This window comes from Octodon degus, unplaced genomic scaffold (genome assembly GCF_000260255.1).
Source record: "Octodon degus isolate 3935 unplaced genomic scaffold, OctDeg1.0 scaffold00275, whole genome shotgun sequence".
Lineage (NCBI taxonomy): Eukaryota > Metazoa > Chordata > Mammalia > Rodentia > Octodontidae > Octodon > Octodon degus.
The window spans coordinates 970,504-993,830 of NW_004524851.1; positions in this window are offsets into that span (position 1 = coordinate 970,504).

Sequence of the window (23,327 nt, forward strand, 5' to 3'; positions counted from 1 at the left end):
GGACTGGAGTTCGATCTTCGGTCCCTCATGCACCGCTGGCCCTGCCCTTGGGCACACTGAGCTGGCAATAGAGTCCAGGTATGGTGGCGCATGCCTGAGCCATGTGGTGAGACCCTGTACTGAACACATTTTTAAAAAAGACTATATGTATGCAGTGCTCAGTGCTTTATTAGTGAATCAGGTATGTAAGTGCAGAGTAATCACACACAGTTGGGGGCAAAAGCTTCTGGAGAATCAATCAAAATCAGCAAAATTTGATGGAGTTTTCTTCCAAATATTCATTTTCTTGGACTCCTTTTGCTACTGACTGAGATCCACACTTAATCAAAAAGTGGAGCACCAAGAAAAGATATCCTTCAAGAAATATTGTAAATGGCAGGCTGGAGAAAATTCCAACCAGCCAAGATTAGAATTCACCCTATTCCAATAGCAATCTTGCTTTCTCACAGAGAGAGTAAAATGTGAATGAAAAAAGCAAATTTTTTCCCCCAAATTATTTATTTATTTTTTATTAATTTTTTTCTAATGTATTTTTTTCTCCATAATTTTATTGAGAAACAAATAGCCATGAGACAGTTTCAAACCAAATTGGTAGGACAGTTTCAATAATTGACACAGCAATTAACCACTAGGAAGAATGTATGCAATGTGTTAAAAAAAAAGCAAAATTTTAAAAGAACAAGATAATATCTGTTGAAGTTCTGGCTCACAGAGCAGTTCGACTTTGATGGCTACTAGTGCTAATTGCTAGGGGTGCAAAGAATCAAGCTGTGGCTCTGTGATGGAGAACCAGGTTCCCTGCCGACTGGAGGGACTTAGGCCAGCAGTGTGCAGGGCTGTTTCCAGCTTCTCAGGCTGTCGCCTACTCCCCCAGGTCTGCTGCCGAAGCCTTGCAGGCTGACCAAATCCTACCTGCGATTGTCCTGTCGCACGTCTCCGTTACCAAATACAGGCTAAGTTGCCAATCTATAGAGCTAACACAGGAGCCTATTTTCTTACACAACAGATTATTATGCTATATTGGGAACCCATGCTAATGAAGGGCTCATCGTGGGGCGCTGACTCCTTTGCCCGTGTGCCTCCATCCTATTTGCGTCCCACTTCCCCTCCCAAACTTCTCCCGGTCTTCCCGATATCCATCTCCCACTTTCTTAACACCCACCTTCTATTCTGCTCTTGTTTATGCTGAGGGTTTCTTGCATAGGATCAGCCACACACGGTTTAGCTTTCTGGGCCTCCCTTGATGCTGTGCTTTCAAAGCCTTATCCACTTTCCTACAAATGATTCTCATGTATCCCTATTATTATTATTATTATTATTATTATTATTAATCATTCTGTATTTACTACAGGGTCCACAGGGTCTCACTACACAGATCGGACTTGTAGTGATCCTCCTGTTTTCAGCCTCCTAAGCACTGGGGTTGCAGGCACGCACAACCACGCCGTCTCAGCCGCCCTCTCAGCTCACCCCAGGGTGAGCAGGGCCCAGGTTTGTTATCTTCCTGATGGGCACAGGCCCCTCCCCAAATTCTGTTGTTACGAGTTGTGGTATAAACAAGGATACATGTGTATCTTTATAATACATCCTCGCCTCTTTGGGGAAGATACTCAGAAAGGAAGAGCCACGTCTGAAGGAATTTGGACCTGGGAGAGGCATTCATTTTTCTTTCCCAAGGTCCACACAAACTTCTCACCTGGTCCAGCCGTGTCCCTAGTGGGTGTTAGAGACCTACTTCCTAGTTACAGTGTAGAGAACAGAACTCATCCTCCCCAGTTACTTCTCTCAAATTCATGTCATTTCTGGTCTCAATAATTAACTTATTTCTATCCATACAGGGGACTCCAACTTACTATGCCAGATTCAGAAAACCATTAGGAGTAAAGTTTAACCAGACAAATATGCCACTGTGGAGTTTGTAGCTTTTGCACATACACAGGTATGCACAAAATTAAACTATCTTTGCTGTTTGGAATTCTTTATTGTTTCCAATATTCTCTAAAAAACACTGAATTACCAGCTGCTCTTCTGATTAATTATGTGAACTATGGAGAATTCTAGCCAAACTAGCCAGGTCATAGAGAATCACCCAGAGGTCACCAAGCAGCTGCCTGTTGGTTTTGGTGGGGAAGTAGATGAAGAAAAGCGTTGCTAAAACTGAACTCAACGTAGCCGCACCTCGCGGTGTTACAGTTATTGGGAAGCTGCAGGCGATGGTTACAATAAAGACCGCAATCCTGCAAAGTGCATTTAAATCGGAAAGTGAGGGGAACCAGATGACTACACGCGGCGAGCCGAACCTAGACAGACCTTAGGTTCGTTCAGTAGCTCAGCAAAGAGCTGCCCGTTGTGTCAGAGTTAACCCAAGGGCCGGAGAGGGGCTGAGCCCAACTTTGCGCACCACGTCATCGCCTTTCCAGAAAAGCCGAGCGTGGGCAGAAGGGCCACTGCTTCGGGGGCCCAGATGCCCACCTTCGTGCGTGCGTGCACGCGCGTGATCGCAAGGGCCGAGCTCTACTACTGGAACGCCACGTGCGGGCCTTGTTCCGCTCCCCACCTCTGGGAAGGATGGTGACTGAGGGTGACCCCGGTCTCCCGTTTCCCGCTGCCCTTCGTGCTGGGCCGCAGCGACAGGGCCCTCCACCCGCTGGGGCGTCGTGCCAGCAGCAGACTCTCCTGCCTGTGCTGTCGTGTGAAGGCATCGTTTTGATTTCTGGAAATTTCCCATCCATTTCTCTTATTGTTTACTTTTTGGTATAATTTATCCATTTGTCTCCCACTTTTCTGTTAGTACTGGTATTTCTGTCTTTCCTATACTTTCTGTAATTTTTTCTCCTTTGGTTTCCTTGAAATTTGATGACTTATTAACAAATGCAAATATTCACGATATATTTGTGTTGATTATTGTCTAATAATGTCAATAACAATCCATAACAGTAACTTAACTTCAGTTGACTCCTGATCCTTGGGAAAGGTTCAAGGAACAGATTCACTATTTTTTTTGTGAATACTGTAAGAGGACTAATAAAAATTTTTATGAGTAAAAATAGTTCCAGAAAATAAAATTCTGATTAGATAAAAGAATAAAAACATAAGTCCACTAAGAAACAATCACTGTTGGTGAGTGTACTTTAAATAGGAAGTGCAAAATTTAAAGCCGCTGTTGTAGTTAGAAGGCGTCTGAAGCAGTTTTGATTTAAAATCAAAACATTCCCATACATCTAGTGATATGCGTTGGTAACTAGTGAAGTGGACAATGGTACGTTCTAAATGTACATGAAGGAAAAACTGCATGCAGGCTTTTGTCCCAAAGTTTGAAGGACTGCAGTTATAGAACTATAATTCTAGCCCTTGGAGTAAGAGAAGAAGTTTGAGACGTGGAAAGGGAAGACGCAAGGACAAACGTTCCACAAATGCTATGATGTGTGCAGGATTATACACATGCTGTTGTCAAATTATGTGGCTAATAAATGAGCTTAAGAAACTTGCAGAACAAAAGCTTAACATATGAAAAAAATAAATTTCATCTATATAATAACAAGTGGAAAATACAGTAAAAGCAACACCATTTTCTACAGCATCAAGCACACAAGACCTAGAAATCCTTCAAGTCTTGCAAGATTGTCAAGCACATTAATATAAAATGATATTTAGAAAAAATTGGGGGCCAGGGAGATAGCTCAGTAGAATAAGTGCTTCCCTGGCAAGCGCAAGGGCCTGACTTCAATCCCCAGTTCTGCCAAAACAAAACAAAAAGAAAAAATTTAGTACTTAAATTATGATGCAGTGATACCATGTTATATTTGGAATGCTTGGAATTATCAGTATGTCTTTTTTTTTTCTCCTAAGTTGGCTTATTGACTCAGTTCCGTCTCAATTAGAATTCCAAAGGAGGGCTGGGGAGACCGTGCGGTGGCAGAGTACCTGTCTGGCAATCATTGAGTCCTGAGTTTGATTTTCAGGACAAGAAAAAAAATTTTAAAAAGGAAAGAAAGTATGAAAGGAGGAAAGATTCCAGAGAAATCTTGTTTTCTGATTTATTTTGTTTTATGGGCCTTAACAATCTGATTCTAAAGTCAAAACCAGGACTAATCAAGGCAGTTTAGAAGAAAGGCGGAGCCTGGTTTATGGGGTCCTATGACTTGCTAAGCTCAGCAATTACCAGAGCGTGCAGTAGTGATACAATAGCTCGGAACCAGCGGCTGCCCTGCGAAACCCTTGACTGCGGGTGAAGGAGGAAGAGCTGGCCTGCGGTGGGAGGGGGGCGCGCCAGCCAAGTCGCCCTCCCCAGGCGGGTGTCCAAGTCCTCCCCTCCGTCCTCACTCTGGTCCTCTGCTCTCCATGGCTGCACATTCTTTTCTCTGTATGACTCCTTTAAATACCACCTAAATGTCAATTATCAAATATATATGTATCTCTCTGAGCTCTAGGGTTTCCCCTGATGCTCAGTGCAAATATTCAACTGTGACTGTTGCTCCACTTGAAAGACAATGTGTTTCAAATTTAATACTTTCAAAGCAGACACCTTAATCTCCCCATAGGGGCTCCTACAAAATTTTCCCAACAACCAGAGCTCCTCCTGCTTTATCTCTCCAATTAATAAACAGCGCCGCATGCCCTGAGCTCCGTGGGCAGCATTCCTTTCCCTCGCGCCTGGCTCCAAGCCATGCACCACCTCGAGGGGCCGAGAGTCTGCTCACGTCCGTCCACCTGCACAGAGAGGCCTCGCTGCTCCCGGCCTTCTGCAAGCTCCGTGTGCTCTCGCCATCTCTCTCTTGGCCTCCATACTTCAGGCAACAGGCGGCATTGTTTCAAAAACCACTCATCAGATTACATCGCGTTTAAAAGACAGCCCTCCAGCTGGGAGTAGAGGCTCAGGCCCACAGGCTGGCACTCTGAGAGGCTGGGCAGAGACACAGCCAGTTGTAGCCCAGAATGGGTGCTAAGCAGCTTAGTGAGCTGTGTCTCCATACATACACCCTCATGCACGCACACACATGCACACACGCATATGCACACACACATGCATACCTACAATACACATGCACACACAGCACACATACACACACATGCACACACATACACACGTGCATAACTATAACACACACATGCACACAGCACACATACATGCACACACGCCTGGGGCTGCAGCTCAGTGAGCAGGCTCTGGGCTCATTCCTCTGCACTGAGGCTCACAAGAGCCCCAGCCCCCAGTGGTCCTTCGGTGGCCCCCACTGGGGCGTGAGTCCAGCCCTCGCCCACCTTCCCCTCAGCTCCTGTGCACGTCTCTCGCTGAGCTCCCTTCACTTTGGTTTCGCTGTGTGAAGCAAGCCAGGTTACCGCTGATGCAAGCGCTCACACTTCGGTGCTGCTGACCCACGTCGGCCGCCTGCTCAGATCTTGCCTTGAGTGTCACTGTCCCTCGGGCTCCGTGCAACCGCGACCCCAGCGGGCTCGCTTCTGCTGGGTGCGATGCACGCCTCACGTCTGTACCTAGCTTGGCCGTCTGCCTGTGGTTCCGAAGTGCGGTTCATGGGCTGCCATGAGCCTCTCTCAAGTCTATGAAATCAGACGTGCTTTTTAGCGCTACTCAGAAGTTATGGACTTTAGCAAAATAAGTTGTTCGTCGCGAGCGTGTGGCTTTCGCGTTGATAGCGCAGAGGCTTGGCAAGCAGAGCTGGTGTCTTAGCGCATCTGAGTGCGGCGGGGCAAGCTCCGGACGGGACGCCGACGTCCCACGTTGTGCACTCGCAGTCTGTAGGGGTGAAGCCGGCCCTGGAGGAGTGTCTCTCGATGGCGCGCAGACCCTGCGTGGATTTGGGTGTGCCGTGTCACGAAGCAGCAAGGCCAGGTAAGCTCTGCTGAGAAGGCACTGCGACACTGCTTGGGTTGTGAGCTGGCCCGGAGCCCTTGTCCTACCTTTGCCTGAATGTACGACTGACTGTGTTCTGGACACTGAACACACGAGCCCGACACGAACGATGGCATTTTGTGCTACCAAAATTAAAGCCGAGAGGCAGAAGTTGGCTTTTGGAAGCTGTCTGTGTCCCAGGGAGAATGTTCCAATACTTTTGGTGATGCTTGATGTGACATTAAAATGTGCTTTAAAAATATTATGTAACAAAATGTGTCAAATTCAGAAATCTGCATAAATCCATGGTTCGTTGTTTTCCCAATGATTAATGTATTATTTAACAGGATTATGAATAGTAAAAGATCTCTTCAACGTGCTAGAGAAATGATTTGTACATAATACAGAATACAAACTTCTTCGATAAAGTTTCAGGCTCCTCATCAGGATTGATCTTCATAAGGCTACCACTCGCGAATGGCGTATGCTGGACCACACTGCGCCGCCTCAGGTGCCGCCCGCGTCCGGCAGGGCCTCCTCCAGCTCCTGGCGCTGCTCTTGCCCTCGCCAAGTCCAAGCCAGTGGATGAAGCACGTGTTCCGAAGTCCCAGCAAGTGAGGAGACAGCATCATAGTACTCCATCAACACACCGCTTCACTTAGAAGCAGTGGATCTGCTGATACGAACCCATCAGAGTGGAATCCAAGATGTATTTGGAGAGTTTAAATTTTCTTGCCATAATTAAACTTATGGTCTCGGCATCATTGTTACAAAGTAAATGCATCTAGTAAAGTTTCTTTGTTTAGAAATATTGGAGATCACATTATTTCCTGTCATTGTACATATTGTGGATTTGTAAGGATTGTTACTACAATAGTCACTTCTCAACTGAAACTTTGCTTCACCAGTGTTACAAATTGCGTCACAGTTTTCTTTCCAAATGTACTACGCAGTAGTGTTACAAGTACAATTCTCTGCAATTTGATTTGAGATCTGCAGGCAGAAGAGCTATAATGTGATTTCTGAGTAGTTATGTTGACCATTATAGTGTAATGACATATAATAACATACAAACCTGTTGGGTTAAGAGGGAGTTAAAGTACAGATGTGTGGAATCACCTGCAGGGCATGTGGGAAGAAGGAGAGAAAGCAGTTTCCATCAACCGTTGACATTCTAAACTAAATCTGTACAGGATATGAAAAAAGTAAAAAATAAAATAAAATAAAATGAAAAACAGAAAAAATAGAAATAAACAATTACAAATTTTTACACAGAAATAAATGACCATTTTGTAGTGAAAAAAATATGTATCTGTATATACAAAACAGTGAGCATAGATATACAGCTACTTTCTGTTAGTTTATTGAAAAGAAAGTTTTGAACTAATAGTTTTTAGACAAGATATCATGTCTGCATCTTGTACTGTGAATAACTACTACAAAGACAACAATATGCAATGTGTTAATTATTGTAACTGTCCTACTAATCAGTTATAAAACTGTCTCATTGCTACTTCTTTCTCAATAAATTTTTTTTAAAGGATATAAAAACATAACTGCAGCAGCAGAGTTTGTAACCAGGAATGCATGGAACTCCATGAGGTTGTCTTGTTTTTGTGTCCTTGCTCCCAGGCGCCTAGCAGGTTCTCAGGATCTTGGGCATACAGGATATGAGCTGAAAGTAACTGAAAGGCGGAGAGTCAATGTGCTTAAAAATAAAGACCGCAGGGGCAGCAGCTCTTCTGCTCTAGCCCTCACTGTGCCTACAAGACGCTCTGTGCATCTTCCCTGCAGAGATAGTTGCTTGTCTTGGGTGGCCCTATGTCTTTGTTGCAGCCAGTGCTGGTGAGTCTTTCCCAACGAACTCAAAAGGGACATAACCAGGGACAGGACTCTAGTATGACATGCGCAGAGGCAGCGGCTGGTCCTCACCAATGTGAGCAGGAGACAAACCCACTGCCCACCTTCAGGCGAGGATCGCAACACATTGCTTGTTGGCCTTACACATGAACACGATGCAGGAACCAGGAATTTCTTCACGCTCATTTCAGAACACATTATGTTATTGAGAAGCAGAAGCTGGTGATGCAAGTGGATCTAGACACAAATAAATTTACTTAACTTTAGTTTATATTTGGTGGTATTTAAAACCTCAGTAGACAATCTTCAAACAGAGCAAAGAAATTTTGGGGTTCTGTCCTGTGGTCCAGATATGATGGGGTTATAGAAATGTACGACCACACCCAGCCTTGATGGCTGGTTTAGCATGCCCAGGGTTGGGACCAGCGCTGGTTCCAAGGATCAAATTCTGCTCCCTATGCTTGCCTAAGCAGGCTCAGTCTGCTGAGCTTTGTCTCCCGCCCTTGGTCATTGTTGTCCTAATCACTATTTCTCAGAGCAAATTTCTATTCTCTTCACTAGTGTACATTTTTTGCTCATCCTTTTCTGTCTGTTAATCTGTTCTTTCCACATATCCAGTTTGATTGTTAGTGTTCTCGAACGTAAAAAGTTATTTTGTTTTCTTAATTCTAGAAAATTTTTACTTGTTTGGTCTCAGAATATTATCCTCAGCCATTAGCTCTACTCTCTCTTCTTAAAACTCTGATCAGAATTATGCTTTACATTTTTATTTTTTCCTTTCTATCTTGATTTTCTCATTTGTGTTTCTACTTTGTTATCTCCTGCCTTCTCTGTAATATTTTAAATTTTTTTCTGTATTCTGAACAATCAGCTAAATTGTTTTTCTGATCTGATGCTTCATTTATAATAAAAATCTCTTATTTTTGAAAAATGAATTAATAAATCTTACTACATATTCTGTAATGAAATGACCAAAGTCATTATGAGTTAAGCAGTTGCTCTACTCTAAAAGCCTCACATATGCTAATTCTTCTAGTTTCATCAGCAGAAAGAATTATTAAAAAGCTCTGATCATGGAATTGGCTTTTAACCCTTCCACTTCATGTGAGGGTGATTTAAAGCAACTCCATTCCAATTTTCTGTCTTATTTTATTATCTGTAAAGGACGATTTTAATTCCTATGTTAAAGAATGGTCGATAAATGCATATTTACTATTTAGAATAAAGCACAGAAAACAATTAATTTGGTACAAGAATTTACAGTGAAAAATAAATTATAATTGATAGAAATTTCATTTCTTTAAAAAAAATGAAAAGCCATAGGTTTCCTCTAAAATTGTTCAATTGATTTTGCTAGCCTTCAGAATAGATAATTTTATTGTAAATCACTTAGAAAGCAGTCAAACTAGGACTAACTAATCAAATTACTGAAGAAACTATGAAACTGAGATTTTAAAATATATCTATATGACAAAGCTGCTCCTCTTTATTAGAATATAAGAATGTTTGCAGAATACTGAGAGCAAAGAACTTATGCACGATGCATCAAAACAGGGTTGTGGCTGCTGGAGAGGAGGTACTCGTGGGATGACAGGAAATATTTTTGGGTTGACCAGAAGTATGCCTGAGTTGACAGAAAGAATTTCTGTGTTGAAAGGAAGCGCCCCTGAGTTGACAGGAAGTGTCCCTGAGTTGAAGTAGTACTTCCTGATCTGGGTTCAGGGGAGTCGCCTCATCCGTTAGTCATGCCTGTCAGAGCACCAAGAAGACAGCAAGCTCCAGGGATGCCTCTGTGCACCCCCTACTCATGGGGAGCAGGCTTTACACTGCACCCATCGCTGTCTACCCAAGATAACTGCTTTAAAAACAGAAGCGAAGGGCCTTAGAAGTGGAGGTCGCACACCTTACTTCCAAAAGAAGCATAATTAACTCTACTTCCTGAGAACCTTAACTTTGAAGTCAAGCAGTATGATTACCAAAGTAAAGAAAAGCCATTAAAATCCTTCTTATCCCAGAATAATTTTTTACCAAATATTTTATTTTTTACTAAACAGTCAAAGAAGAGATCATTAGAATTTTATATATGTTTTCCACAAAATACCAAAATTAAAATATCAATTTTATAAGCATGGAAGATGTCACCAGGATATATATTTTGGAGCATTTTCTCTCAGGAGAAACCAGAAACAACAGGTTTCACAATGGTGGGTATCGTGGTCTCCCCTGGAACCAACTCAAATGCCCCCGGCAGATGAACACATTCACAACTAGATCCTGGGCGTGGGCATGGTGAATCCCAGTTACATCACACAGAATCCTGGACAGATGTGGTCCTATGCTGAGGAAGGAGAAAGGCACGTCACAGAAGGAGGACCTGGTGGCAGCTCTTCTCGGAAGTTCTGATGGGACAAACCAGTACAACGCTGTGTAGAGAATCCATCCTGGATGGTGACTGCTTTGGTGAAATGCAGGGGAATATTTCACAGAGCAGTTATTTATCTCTGGGGAGTGGAGGGGCGATGTGAGATGGAGGTTTGGAAAGGCTGGTTAGAGTGATTCTTAAGATATACATCAGTTTCAATATCAACCACTAGGATTCCAGCATGATCAATGTAATCTTTTGTGTGCTAGATATGTTTAGTAATTAAAAAGCAGTAAGTGCTAGGATACCGAAGAAATTCTTCAAAATCTTTAAAAGAAAATCTTTACATTACCATGGATTTTTAGTTATTCATACTTTAAAAATAAAATGCAAGTTGTATTTCTGTAAATGTAAAGAGAAGTAAAAAGGTTCTGCTTATAGAACTGACTTGTGAACACCTTCATACATGAGCTGTAACCCAAATTCAAATTTAGTAGATTAAATTTGTCCTCTTGCCAGGGAGAAACACTGCCTTTTTATGTCTCCATGTGCTGTGCTAAGTATTTGAACTCTCCGCTTTAGAGAGCTATAGTCGTTCTTGGCCTGACAGACAGCTACCAGGTACTCTTGGTTGTACTCTTAGGTCTGCATGGGCCTTGGGACAGCTCAGTGGAGCTCGCAACAGCCTCTCTCATGCCATGAGGATTCCTGTGGCCCTGGGATGGATGAACTGCTGTGCAATCACTTAACTAAAATAGATCCTCTCCTTCAATGTGATTTTCAGAAACATTATTTTCCAAAGCAGAATCTTCTGAAATATCATTTTTTCTCAAAAGTATTTGGGCTCTTTAGCTTAAATGGGTACCTCTTATCTTACACCGTTGCCTCTCTCCAAACTGCAGAGTGCAAATGGCTGTGGATTATAAATAGTGTATTTCTACGTTTAACATTCATAGCTTATGTGCTTCCATGCGACTTTGTTCCTGTTGCCCTAGGACAACTTCTAAGACTATTTCAGGGACACGGTATACTAAATGAGGTGTTCTGCAGAGTCCTAGGAGTGAAACCCTTCAGTTAGGAATGGCCCAAGTAACCCTTAAATTTTAAATTGGTGCTTTAAGGTGGTCTGGGGTAGGAAGTGGAAGTGAGAGTCTCCATTCTCTCTCCTAGAGTTGAAATGATAGAATTTCAGAGTTTTGAGGAACATGGTAACTAAATCACTGAGAAAACTAAAATGTGACAATTAGTGGCAACGAGATGCAGAGTTTACGTGAATATTTCATTACGTATTTCAACAGGACATACTTAACAGACTCGCACAAAGGTTTGTGCTCACATTTTAAACATCCTAGAATGTACACATTTTGTACAGATTAATTTTCAGTGCTAGAGTGTAGCTCTGGTTCTTGTTCTCCAGCTTGCTAAAGGTTCTAATGTGAAGCCCAGGCTTAATGGAAACTGTGCTCTTAACCTGCCTGTTGGAAGTTGGTCATTTTCTTCTGATTAAAACAAAAGAAAACACAAATGAACATTCTCTGGCCGTGGGATATTTGCTGTAGTTTTGTTCTAAAGTAATTGACTGGGCTACTGCGTCCACTTCAGCAGCAGCTGAGGGCTCTGCTTGCCTGCTCAGATGCTCTCATCAGCTTAACGTGCCAGCGGTTAGGCTCCTCAGAGCCCTTGCTCGGCCTCTGAGGTAGCCGCTAAGTCCGCTCCATTGTTATGTGCAAACTTTCACAGCACATAACTGTCAAACAACACTTTTTCTGGCTGAGTTTACAGACAGCTGAGAGCTCTGGTCCCTTCAGTATGAAAATGGTACTCTGGAAAGGATCCTCATTTATCGCCAAGTGTTAAACTGTTATAATATTTTAAGTAGAAAACATTTTCAAAAGATTATAGGTAGATTTGTATATAGGCAGTTCATAGTTTTATTTTTATTCTTTTGTCTTTTGAAAAGTATTTATTTTTTAAAATTCTATTTATTTTTCATTCATTTTGATGAGAAAAAATAAAATAGCAATGAAACATTGCTATTTTGGAAAATTGCACCCTGGGCCAAGTTGGAGAAGAAGGGGGAGGTGGTCCTGGGGAAGAGGGGCCTTTGTTTTAAGGGCTTCAGCCATAGTAGACGACCACCATGATGATTCAGCAATTTATACTGGGGCCCAAAGCTGTCAATTATCACAGCTGAAAAGAGACAATCAGGAAAGAACATTCCAGAACTGTTTCGGAATGTGGCAAGGATGACAGAGCAAATGCCCTCAACGTGAAGAGAAGGAGGAATTTTGAGGGAGATCAATGGTAGCATGACTTTTTCTTTAATACTTTATGTAACTGTACATCATATTTACTGATTAGCTCTTTGGTAAAGGGTGCAAATGCTAACCAGTATTACTTCTGATTTTCTTGTATCATGCAGAATGGCTTCTCCCATATCATTAAAAATCTTTAGGCAGTGTTGCCTGTCTGAATTTTTTAATCATTTTCCCAGGGTTTCTTTTATGTTTATCATTTACAAAGAGACATAGAAATCTATATACTCACTCAGAAGGAATTTGAGATTTGACGAAACAAAATATTTGTGGTTTATTCTCTTCAGCGAGCAGTAACTACAGACTTTCAGGGGAGCTGTTTAGGCCACTTCGCTTGGTGTCTCTAATTTTCAGCACAACGTTTTGTTGGCACGTCCTCAGACACCCACGAGAGAGCTGGGCTCATTGCGCTGACCATGAAGTGTATTTAGAATGATTTTTAATTTGAGGTGTATTTCTCAAACTATTGACTCCAGCTACACCCAGAGTGGAAATCCTGAGCTTTGTCTATTATAATACATGTCAGTTCCCTCAGAGTACCTGAAGCACATTTATAGTACGCTGAGTTCTGCCTGCCAGTCCATCTTGCAGGGGAGTTCTTATTGGAAGTTCAAACTACTTATTTGTAGTTTTCATTGTACAAAAGAAGAAATATAATTTCTAATTACATTAAAGTACACTTTATGCCAAAATTACTTATATGTTAACCTTTGATCATACCTTAAACTCTTTTTATGCCAAGATTTGTTTAAAGATGGCATGGACTACAAATGTAAATTTACAAATAGCAACTAATAAAAAAGTTATTTTTTATTTTTTAAGGAGAATAAAAATGGTAAAGAAAAGGAAATGATACAGAATTTCACTAAACAAAATAATATAAACCTGACAGTTTTGTTGTACTGCATAGTGTTTTCTTTCAATTAATTGTTCACATTACCAGACGTATGCATGAAAAATTGGGAAAAGAATAAATTAAGAAGAGAGAAAAAGGGAAAAATCATGAAAAAGAAGGCAAAAAATTAAGCATTCACCACTCTTTTCCACACACCAGCAGAAATCCACAGTATAGGTGTCTGAACCCTCCTGCTCACAAACCTAGATAAAACAATTTTAGTTCTCACCTTAGTTTTTCTTTTGTCTGTACTTTGAAGTTGCTTTGTTATGTTTATTGTTCATAAAATGAACTTCCTTATCTTTTCCTTATAAACTCTAACAAACTTGCTTTCCAAACTTTTTCTTATAATCTTTTCTCTATAAACTCTTTAAAATATGCATAAGACTTCTATAGGGCCTCTACCTATAGAAGTATTTTTAATTCATTGCCATTTATAGTTGCGTACATGATGCATATGAGAACAGACTCTGGAGAAAAGGCAGTCTGTGTGAAATTACTCGAATCTGCATGGGGGACCTGCACGTGTTTGTTCTCCCAGGAACTTTAGGAAGAATTCTTGCTTGAATATTGGTTGCTCTTACCCACTTAGACTCAAGACCAGGATGTGGTGTTTCCCTATTTGTCTGTATGGGGAGAGGAGATTCTTAGAGGAGCCTTGTCACCAGACCTTCGTAGGTGTTTTCTCTTCAGGGCCAGCTGTGACTTTGACCCTGTTTCAGCAGATTACTCAGAATGTTTCATGCTTACCACTGGACCATTCCCACCCGAGCTTGTATTTCCATGAAGGAATTTAAAATAAATCTTTCATGGGGCTTACAGCAAAATATACGTGTGTATGTATAAAACAAATTATTGTTCATAAATCACAGTGTATATTTGACCATAATCTTTAGATACGTTCTGACATATTAAGTTACAGCGTTGACATTTTAAAAAATATTTATCCATTTTAACAGGCTGTCCTAGCAAAGTGCACCAGCAGAACTTCACCAACAAGCCAATCGTGTCCTCCCCCTCCTCTGTGCTGTCTGGCTCACAAGCTAGGTGGGGCTGTGAGTGAGACTTAAATGCCAGAAGCTCGAAATGAATGCACTGACCACAGACTGTGCTAAGCAGGAGATGTGGACTTGAGTCTAAATTTAAGGTGAGTTGGTCTGGGGCATCCGTGGAGGAAATTCAGGAGGATTTCTTCTGACCCAAACATCCAGAAGGAGCTCGTGGTGAGTAGAGTATTGGGTGAAGCACTTGTCACTGAGTAGTTTTTAAAACATCATGAATATCAAATGCTGGAGACAAAACAAAATATGATATCATAAAATTACTTTTCTAGGAGGAAGAAGTGGTTTGCTCCAATTTCTCATATTCTGGTCTGTAAAGATGTATCAATGAAAACATCATTTAGAACAGAATTTGGAAATGAATCATGGTTTTTCAAAATTTCTCTTTGAAGTGTGCGTCTGGACTGAAATTTTGTTAAATGATGAGTATCCCAATATTGAAGACTGCGTGGCACATTTCCAGTGGAATTACTAAGTTTGTACGTAGGGTTCCTTTCTTCTGATACAAGGTGGTAGGAGTGGTAGTGTTTCACACGTTGTGAACCCTTGAGTTGGATCCTTTCCATTTCCAGTAAGAAAACACGTGTACATGAGCTAAAGCCAGAACCTGAGTGTTGTGAAAGACTAAAGTCTAGCTCTGGACTCAGGAGCAGGGATTGCTGGCATGAGGGCCGGCTTTTGTCTGAAGTACTGGTGTCTGAGGAGTCTGAAAACTCCCAGCTTGCTGGTCATGCATCTGCCCTCCCGGCAAGCTGACGCGAAGCCCTGGTGACCCTCGCACTACCAGTGTTTGCAAAGCATGAAGTAAAGCCATATTAATATGCTGAGCTGTGAAAGGCTCAACAACTTCCGACATTGCCAGTCCTGTGGATAACCCTCTACTATTATGACTGCTGGACTATATTGGATTATTTTGCTGAATTCATGCACCTACAATATTTAAATGGCAATGGAATACCCGTCTCTGACAAAACTAAACAAAGGGATACAAATGAAGGACCATTTTGTATCTGTATATACAAAATAGTTAGGATAGATTTACAGCTACTTTCTCTTAACTCAGTGAGAAGAAAGATTTGTCCTAATAATGTTTGGACAGGCTATCATGTCTGCATCTTGCACTATGAATAACTACTCTGAAGACAACAATATGCAATGCATTAGTTATTATAACTGTACTACTAACCTGTTTTGAAATTGTTTCATTGCTATTTGTTTCTCAATAAAATTAATTTTAAAAAAGCATGTCAGGATATGAAACAAACACAGAAGCCAGGAGAGCTCTGGACCCTCCTGTCCTGGCTGAGGAGCTCCAGGCCCTGCTGTCCTGGGAGAGGAGCTCTGGGCCCTCCCGTTGTGGGTGTGAGGAACTTTGGGCCTTCCCATCCTGGGCATTCTCTACTATTTGTATACAGCTTTAAGCTTTGACACTGTGGCCTTCTTTCAAAAGATTATTAGGTCATTAGCAACAAATTCTAGACAAAAGAAATGATATCAGAATACAAAGACTGGGCATAAGTGTTTAATTGTCTTGTCCAAAGCCCAGGCCTATACTGTGGATTTTTTGTATACATAGATATAGTTAGAATTGCTTTATGCAGAGTCAAAAATTAATGAAAATCAGGAATAGTATAGATACTTTAATGTCTAAATAAATATATTTCTCTCTATATTTATGTCATTTATTGTGAATACAAAGTAATACATGTTAATTTAATATTTTTTTCTTGGTACCAGGGATCAGACTCAGGACCTTGAGCTTGCCAGGTAGGCACTTAAGCTGCTGAGCTATGTCCCTGGCCCTCATGTAACTTTATTTATTTATTTTTGCGGTACCAGGGATTAAACTCAGGACCTTGCGCTTCCAGACAATCACTTATTCTAGCAAGCTATCTCCCTAGCCCCTTCATATTAACTTTATATAAAAGTATAAATTTAAAAAATATCATTTATATTGAACTATTGTGTAAACATTTTAAAAAATCAACAATTTAAGTCAAAATTCTTTATGGTTTAAATACGTTCTGCAGTATGACAGCCTACATATTAAGTGAAGGACAGTGTCTTAACTCTCAACTACGAATACAGCCGTATGCTTCCGGCTATTTCAACAAAGGAGGCCAGAGCATGTGCTCACATTTTACTCCCTCAGAGAATGCACCAGAATAAGTCATGCTTCTGTACCTAGGTAGAGTCTGTTCAGCACTCAGGATGGCTTCCTAAAAGCAGGGGGAGTCACGCTTTGCGCTCTGGACTCCCTGCCTCCCAGGAGTTTATGTCTGTGTCCTCTTCTCGTGAACACAGGGGAGACACCACGCTGCTCTGGCCTTTGCCCGTATGGTGACCACTTCCTGAAATTGCACCGGCTCTATGGATGAGGACTATCAGCCCTTGCAGGCTTGCTGCACCTTTCACGTGGTGTGCTGACGGTGGCGGTGAGACTCTTGTGTCTATCTGTCCATTTCTGCATCTTCGTGCCCTTAGCCAACTGTCCCCTCATCGTTTTGTGTCCAGTGACTCACCGGTTCTTAACTGTGTCAGCTATGAAGTGCAGCATGCTCTGCCTGGGGAGTGTTTCACCATTGCCAGAGGTCGGGAGCAAACTGTGCTGGCATAGGTGGACGGCGCAGCGCGTGGGAGACTCCAGCCCTGCTTCCCGCCCTCAGGTGACGTGGGGTGCACCGGCACGTTCTTTGTGTCAGGAAAACAAACATCTGACAAAGGCTTGGAAGAGACACTTGTTAACCCGACATCTGTGTGAGATGGTGACAGGCTCCCCAGGGACAGTGGGCATTTGTAAGGCACCTGCTCAGGATGTCCAAGCCTGTCTGCATCTGGAATCTGGAGGAGTGCAGAGGAGGCAAAAATACAGAGCAAGTCTGAGCTTAGTCACAGGCGTCTGCCACACTCGTGGGGTTCAGAGTCGTTGCTGTTTTACATTTTCCTGTTTCCTGTACATGAACATTTATAGACTCTCTACTTTGTGTCAGGATTACGAAGTGTCCTGTGTTTATGGTTGCGCTTCTACTGTGCGGATTTGGTTATCTTTAAATAGCAGAAAACTCAGGAAGAGAAGGCATCCCTCTGGGGCTTGCTGCAAGCTAACAATTTGATCCACAAACCCCACATGCTGTGCGGTATGTCCTAATGTTTTTAGTATGTGGAAGACACTCAAAAGGTGAACTAGATAAATAGAACTTCTAACAATGACCCACCTTTTATTTTTGGAATATTTTTCCTTGTTTCAGTTTCATACTCAGATTTTTCTTTTAATTTGTTAGTAATTTATTTAAGTCTTATGAAAATATTGTTTTGGAATAAGGTCTCATATTAAAACTATATTTTAAGTTAAAAGACATTCTTGTGCAAAGGTTTATAGGCTTCTCTGTGAAGTGTGGACACGCCACATAGGTGACATCCTCAGACCAGGCTTTGGAGGAAATTTGGAGGATACTTTTTTAAAAATGTATTTAGCATGGGGGTCTATGGGGTCTACGGGGTCTACGGTGTCTACGGGGTCTACAGCGTCTACGGGGTCTACGGGGTCTACAGGGTCTCACTACACAGATCGGACTTGTAGTGGTCCTCCTGTTTGTCAGCCTCCCAAGCACTGGGATTACAGGTGGGTGCCACCACGCCCAGACTCAATCGTTGTCTCAGCGCGCCTCGAGGGTGGGGCCGGCATGGCACGCCGGGGATCAAACCCCCGGCCCCTGCATCAGCGTAAGCAGGCACTTTAATCCACTGCGCTATCTGGCCAGCCCAAAAGAGGCTCATTTTTTGTGTGTTACGCTTAGGTAGCTGTTTGTTTTTTTTGCTTGTTCCTTTTGACCAGGAATTGGACTCAGGACCTTGTGCTTGCCTGCAGGGACTGTGTCCCTGAGCTGTATCCCCAGCTGCTGGAGGTTACTGTGACGTTTTGAAATAGTATCATCATGGACAGTCTCATGCTGTCTGCATACACTGCCCTCACGTGCCGGCACTAGGCAGCTGCTCAGAGGCTGACTGGCTGAGAGCTGCAGAGGCCACGCCCAAGAGGAAGAGGGCTGCTCAGATCCAGGCCTCAGCTGCCCGCGCTGCCCGCTCCGCCTCACATGGCTGGTCCAAGGGTTTCATAAAGGAGCTCCGCTCTGCAATCTAGGCGTGTCAGCAACCTCGCAGGGAGCCTTGTTTCACAAAAAGAACACGCGAAATGCAAAATGTTTCCAGCAGCAAAATGTCCCACCTGCCTGGAAAAATTCCCCAAATGCACCGCTAATGTTGTTACTCCTTCATCTTCCCGCTTTCTGTGGTCCCTGTAACCCCACAAGACACCTCCTACCAGCTAAGCACTTGATGGAAAACCATCTCACCGGCTTTTCACTGTGTGGCAAGTTGGCACATTTTCTTGTGAATGCAAAGACTCTTAGATATAAATACAGAACGGGGATGACTTGCCACTTGCCCAAGTTCAGTGGTTCAAAGCAAGAACCAAAATATGTTGGACCATTTACTATCAGAAGATGATAGAGTGAAGGTGTTTAAGGAGAAGAAATCCTTAAATGATATTTTCAGGCTTTTAATGAGAAGATATTTTGTTCAAAAGCAATAACATGCTATTGAAAAAGAAACAGAATAATTACATACTAAGCCCATTGATTGCAGAAGATATAGCAGAAGTTACCCTTCTGAAAATTGGATTAGAAATGGAGAAAATGAAAGAGCCTTCTATGGAAGCAGGGAGCACCGCTGGGCTTAGAAGTAAGACGCCAAACCCAAGGTGGAACGTAGTGTGCATGCATGGAGCACGCTGTCCTCTAACTTGGCGGGCTGAAAATACAGAGGAGGACAAACAGGACAGCAAGAAGGAAGATCACAGAGGGCGGAGGAGGACGCTTGGCAGGACTGAGGGCAGTGCCCGGGAGGGAGGGGACCTTGCACACCTGGCGAGGCCACCTGGCCAGTGCCTGCCCAGCTCAGGCAATTTAGACGGCAGAATCTCAGAATAAAATAAGCAAGCAAACGAAACCCTTTAGCAACCCAGTTAGCAGAGTCTGCTGCCCATGCCTCACTCACTGGGGAGGTCCGGAGAGAGGGACCAGCAATCCAGAAGGCGGGGGCTGGGTGCCACGTGCAGCACACTGGGGAGGTGAGCGCCTGGTGACCCCAGGAATGGGAGTGGATGGAGCTCACGCAGGGCAGGGACGTGCCAGGGCTCTGCCTGCTCCCTGCCACCCACGGGCCTGCACCCTAGGGGGCCTCCTCCTCGCGCACCTGTACAGCATGCAGCGCAACACTGACATAAGGGAGAAGTTATCTCTTAAGAGGTATTAAACTCAGAGTTGAGAATATGAGAGTCAAGATGACCTATTTGCTCCAAAGGGGAAAATTATGACATCAGTGCAAGAAGCAGTTTGGAGCTCAGATTGACAATGAATTTAGCAAACCACTGGACATGAAATAAAGGAAGGAAAGCGTGCTTTGATTGTTTCTCTGATCGCCTGTTGAAGTTGCCAGAGAGTACAGACTGATAGTCACTGGGTAAAGGAGGACTATTACAAAAATAAAAATGACATATGAAACAGATAGCAAATAGTTGGAAAACACACTTGGACTCCAGCTGTGGCAGACTCACCGCCAACTGGTGGTCAGCGAGTACCACTCAGCTGAACCAAACCAGTGTGGTGCTGGTGGAGGGCCCCTGAGGACGGTCACTGACAGCAGAAGAGCCAGAGCTGGAGAGGGCTGTTAAGGCTGGTGGAAGGCGCTGGCTCTCCTGGGACGTCCTGCCCTTAACCTCGCTTGCCAGCTTTCCTGATAAACTCGGCGTTCCTCATATGAGGAACCCAGACCTCACTTGCTGTCGCTGAGGATGGCTGTGGAACCTTTCAGCAGAGCTCTGGTGCTTTCCTTGAGCATCACTTCCTGGCGCAAGTGCAGATCCCTCCGCCTGCTGGCACAGATCCTTCATCCCGCTGGCACAGGCTTTCTGGCTTCCTGCACTGGCCTCTGGGCCTTCTCAGCATGGATCCATGAAGTGGGCCTGCATGAGACAGTGTCGTGTGCTCTGGGCCTCCAGGTGGACTGGTGGGGGCATCATTATGACTCTAGGTCTTCAGCTGGGCTCAGGAAGGACATTAGGATCCAGGCCTCCGCTGGATTCTTTGAATTTCAGTGTGTGGACAGATTTCTTGAACTCTCCTTGTATATGGCTTTTTGGGTGACTATTATCTTATGACAATAAAATAATTGTAAGATTATAAAATCATCTTATAAGTGAGTGTCTTCTATTGTATTGTTTCCCTTGTAACAACACCACCCAAAGCTGAAGCATGGGGAAGAAAAAGTAAAAAATATATTTCAAGGTTTAAAGTAAGAGTAAAAGTAAACTGTGCATAATCATTCAGTTTAAAGACAAAGAGTATGAGAAAAAAATTTAAATGCTGCATGCAGAGTCACACATAAGCCACAGAAAAACTGGAGGAGAAGAATGAAGAGGCACATTTGAGTCTTAGGGAACAAAATGTACACGATCTGTATTATTTTTCTGTAGAACAAAACAAAGGCGTATAGTTTAACTCTCAGGCTTGGAGAGGTATCTGCTTTAGGAGAATATTTTGTCATTCCACTTATAATGCTTTGTATTCTTGAGCCTGAAATTAACTTGCATCGGTACCTAGCTTCATTTTTCAAATGAATGAAACAAGAAAGGGGGAGAGAGGCTGAGGGCAGGATGGAGGAGCTGCACAGCCGCGCTGCTGAGTACGCGCAGTGTCTCCCCAACACTTGGTCTGCCAAATGAGAATGGTGACAAATGAAGGAACCAGAGAAATGGACCAAATCCTGCAATCTGACATAGTGTCTGGTCAATCCTTCAAGGCCAGATTTGCCTAATTCCAGGGCCTCAAGCAAAGTGACATTGAAGGCCCTGTGCCTTCGCTCAGGAGCGCTTGATAGGTGACCAACAGCACTGAGAACAACTTGCAGAAAGGCCCAAATTAGTTCCGTAAAATTAAGTCCAGCTAAAGATTTATGAAATGCATCAAACTTGTTTCCTGCTTTAGCTCTGTCATTACAGAATTCTGTGTTGCTTTTGCTCCCCCTCCCTTGCTCAATAAAATCCTTCAACATCTGATTCTAATTCTGTTTTACTTTTTTATATTAACCAATTAGATAATCCATTAAACAAATGGGAGGAAACAGCATCAATGATATGTTGCACTTGCATTATGAAGCTAATTGGATTAACTAAATTAGCTCTTTTACATTCAAGTCTGCATATAGTTTTGGCATTTAAAGGAAGAAATCAAGAGAACTCAGATTTCTGTGATTTTCTCTCTTCATTACAAAGCTAAGGTTGGTGAGACCTCATACTGTTAGCAAGCCCAAAGTTTAAAGGAAAAAACAAAATGGGTAAAACTAAGATTAAAAAATAAAACATAAACACTAAAAGAATCTTAGGAATTTAAAGAAGATATGGAAATTTACTCTCTAAACGTATTTAGAGAGTAAATTAAAAACCATGAAGCAGGGCTAACGAGATAGAGCGTCTGCTCAGGCATGCACAAGGGCTGGAGTTCAATCCCCGGTACCACGTGCCCGCCGGCCCCCCACCCCTGGGGCACGCTGAGCTGGCATTGGAGTCTGGGCATGGTGGCGCTAGGGAGGTTGAAAACAGGAGGATCACTGTGAGTCCGAAGTGCGTAGTGAGACCCTGTGAAAAACAAAACAAAACAAAACAAAAAAACCATGAAGCAAAAGTGTCCTGAGCATCTTACTCTGGTTTCAAAAGTCTGTGAGATTCCCAGGAAACATCTCACTAGGATTATGGAAAGTCCGAGGCGCGTAGTTTCCTAGCAGGAAGGATACTTCACCTGCAGGTGAGCTCCCCTCAGGAGACCCAGGCGCCCCAGCGCCCAGGCCAGGCCCACGTTCAGCGACATCACCTCGGTCCCCACAGCCCTGGGATCAGCCTTGCCGCCCGGCCTCCATAGACAGGGTCAGGGCAAAGCGCCGCCCACAGCCCGGAGGACCCTCACTCATTTTCGCTTCAAGCTCACTGCACCGTGTCCTGGTGGTTGCTAAGAGACAAAGGTGGTCGGTTCTTTAGAGGTGCGATAAATGATGGCTTCTGATACCCTGCCGTAATATACCTAACTTTACATCTAGAAGTGAAAACTGGTTTTACATTGCATTTATTTTTTACAGAGAATGAAAAAACTCTGTCTTTAAAAATGTAGGGTTTTTTTTCAGAAAAATGAAATTGATCATTAAATTCCACCAGTTATTATTAAAACTGGTCAGGAGAGATAGTCCCACGTGGTTTGGAAAATTCTCATTTAATAATTGATATTTTCGGTCCAAATAAAGCTTGGTTTCCTCTCATCAAAGAACCATGTTAGGGCTGGGGAGATGGCTCAGTAGAATAAGCACTTCCCTGACAAGCACAAGGGCCTGAGTTCAACCCCCGGTTCCAAAAAAGAACAAAAAACAAACAAACAAAAAAATTAACTGTCATAAGAAAAGGCAGTAAAATTGTGTATCATACTTTAGATAACTGGCTAAAAACCCAGAAATCTGCATTATACGTAACCACCAGAAGGGTTTAGGAATCCGACCGAGGCAGGCGCGCTTCCCTAGGCAGGCGGCTGCAGCGCGGCCTTCAGCTGGCGGGCGGGCGCGCGCGTCCCGCGGTCTCCTTTGCGTGGACTCGCTGCATGTCCACCGCCCCGAGGCCTCCGCATTTGCTAAAACCCTTTCCCGCTGCTAGCCGGACGGCCCGGCCAGGTGAAGGTCTGCGAGAGCCTTCTGCTCGGCTCGTTGCGGGCGGCCGCAGGGAGGGCTTCAGCGTGGACAGAGAGCACCCAAGCCGCGCCTGGAGGAGGAACGGGAGCGCCCGAGGCGCGGCGGCAGGAGGACGGGGAGCGACAGAGGCTCGGCAGCGGGAGGACGGGGAGCGCCCGGGCTGTGGCGGCGGGAGGACGGGGAGCGCCCGAGGCTCGGC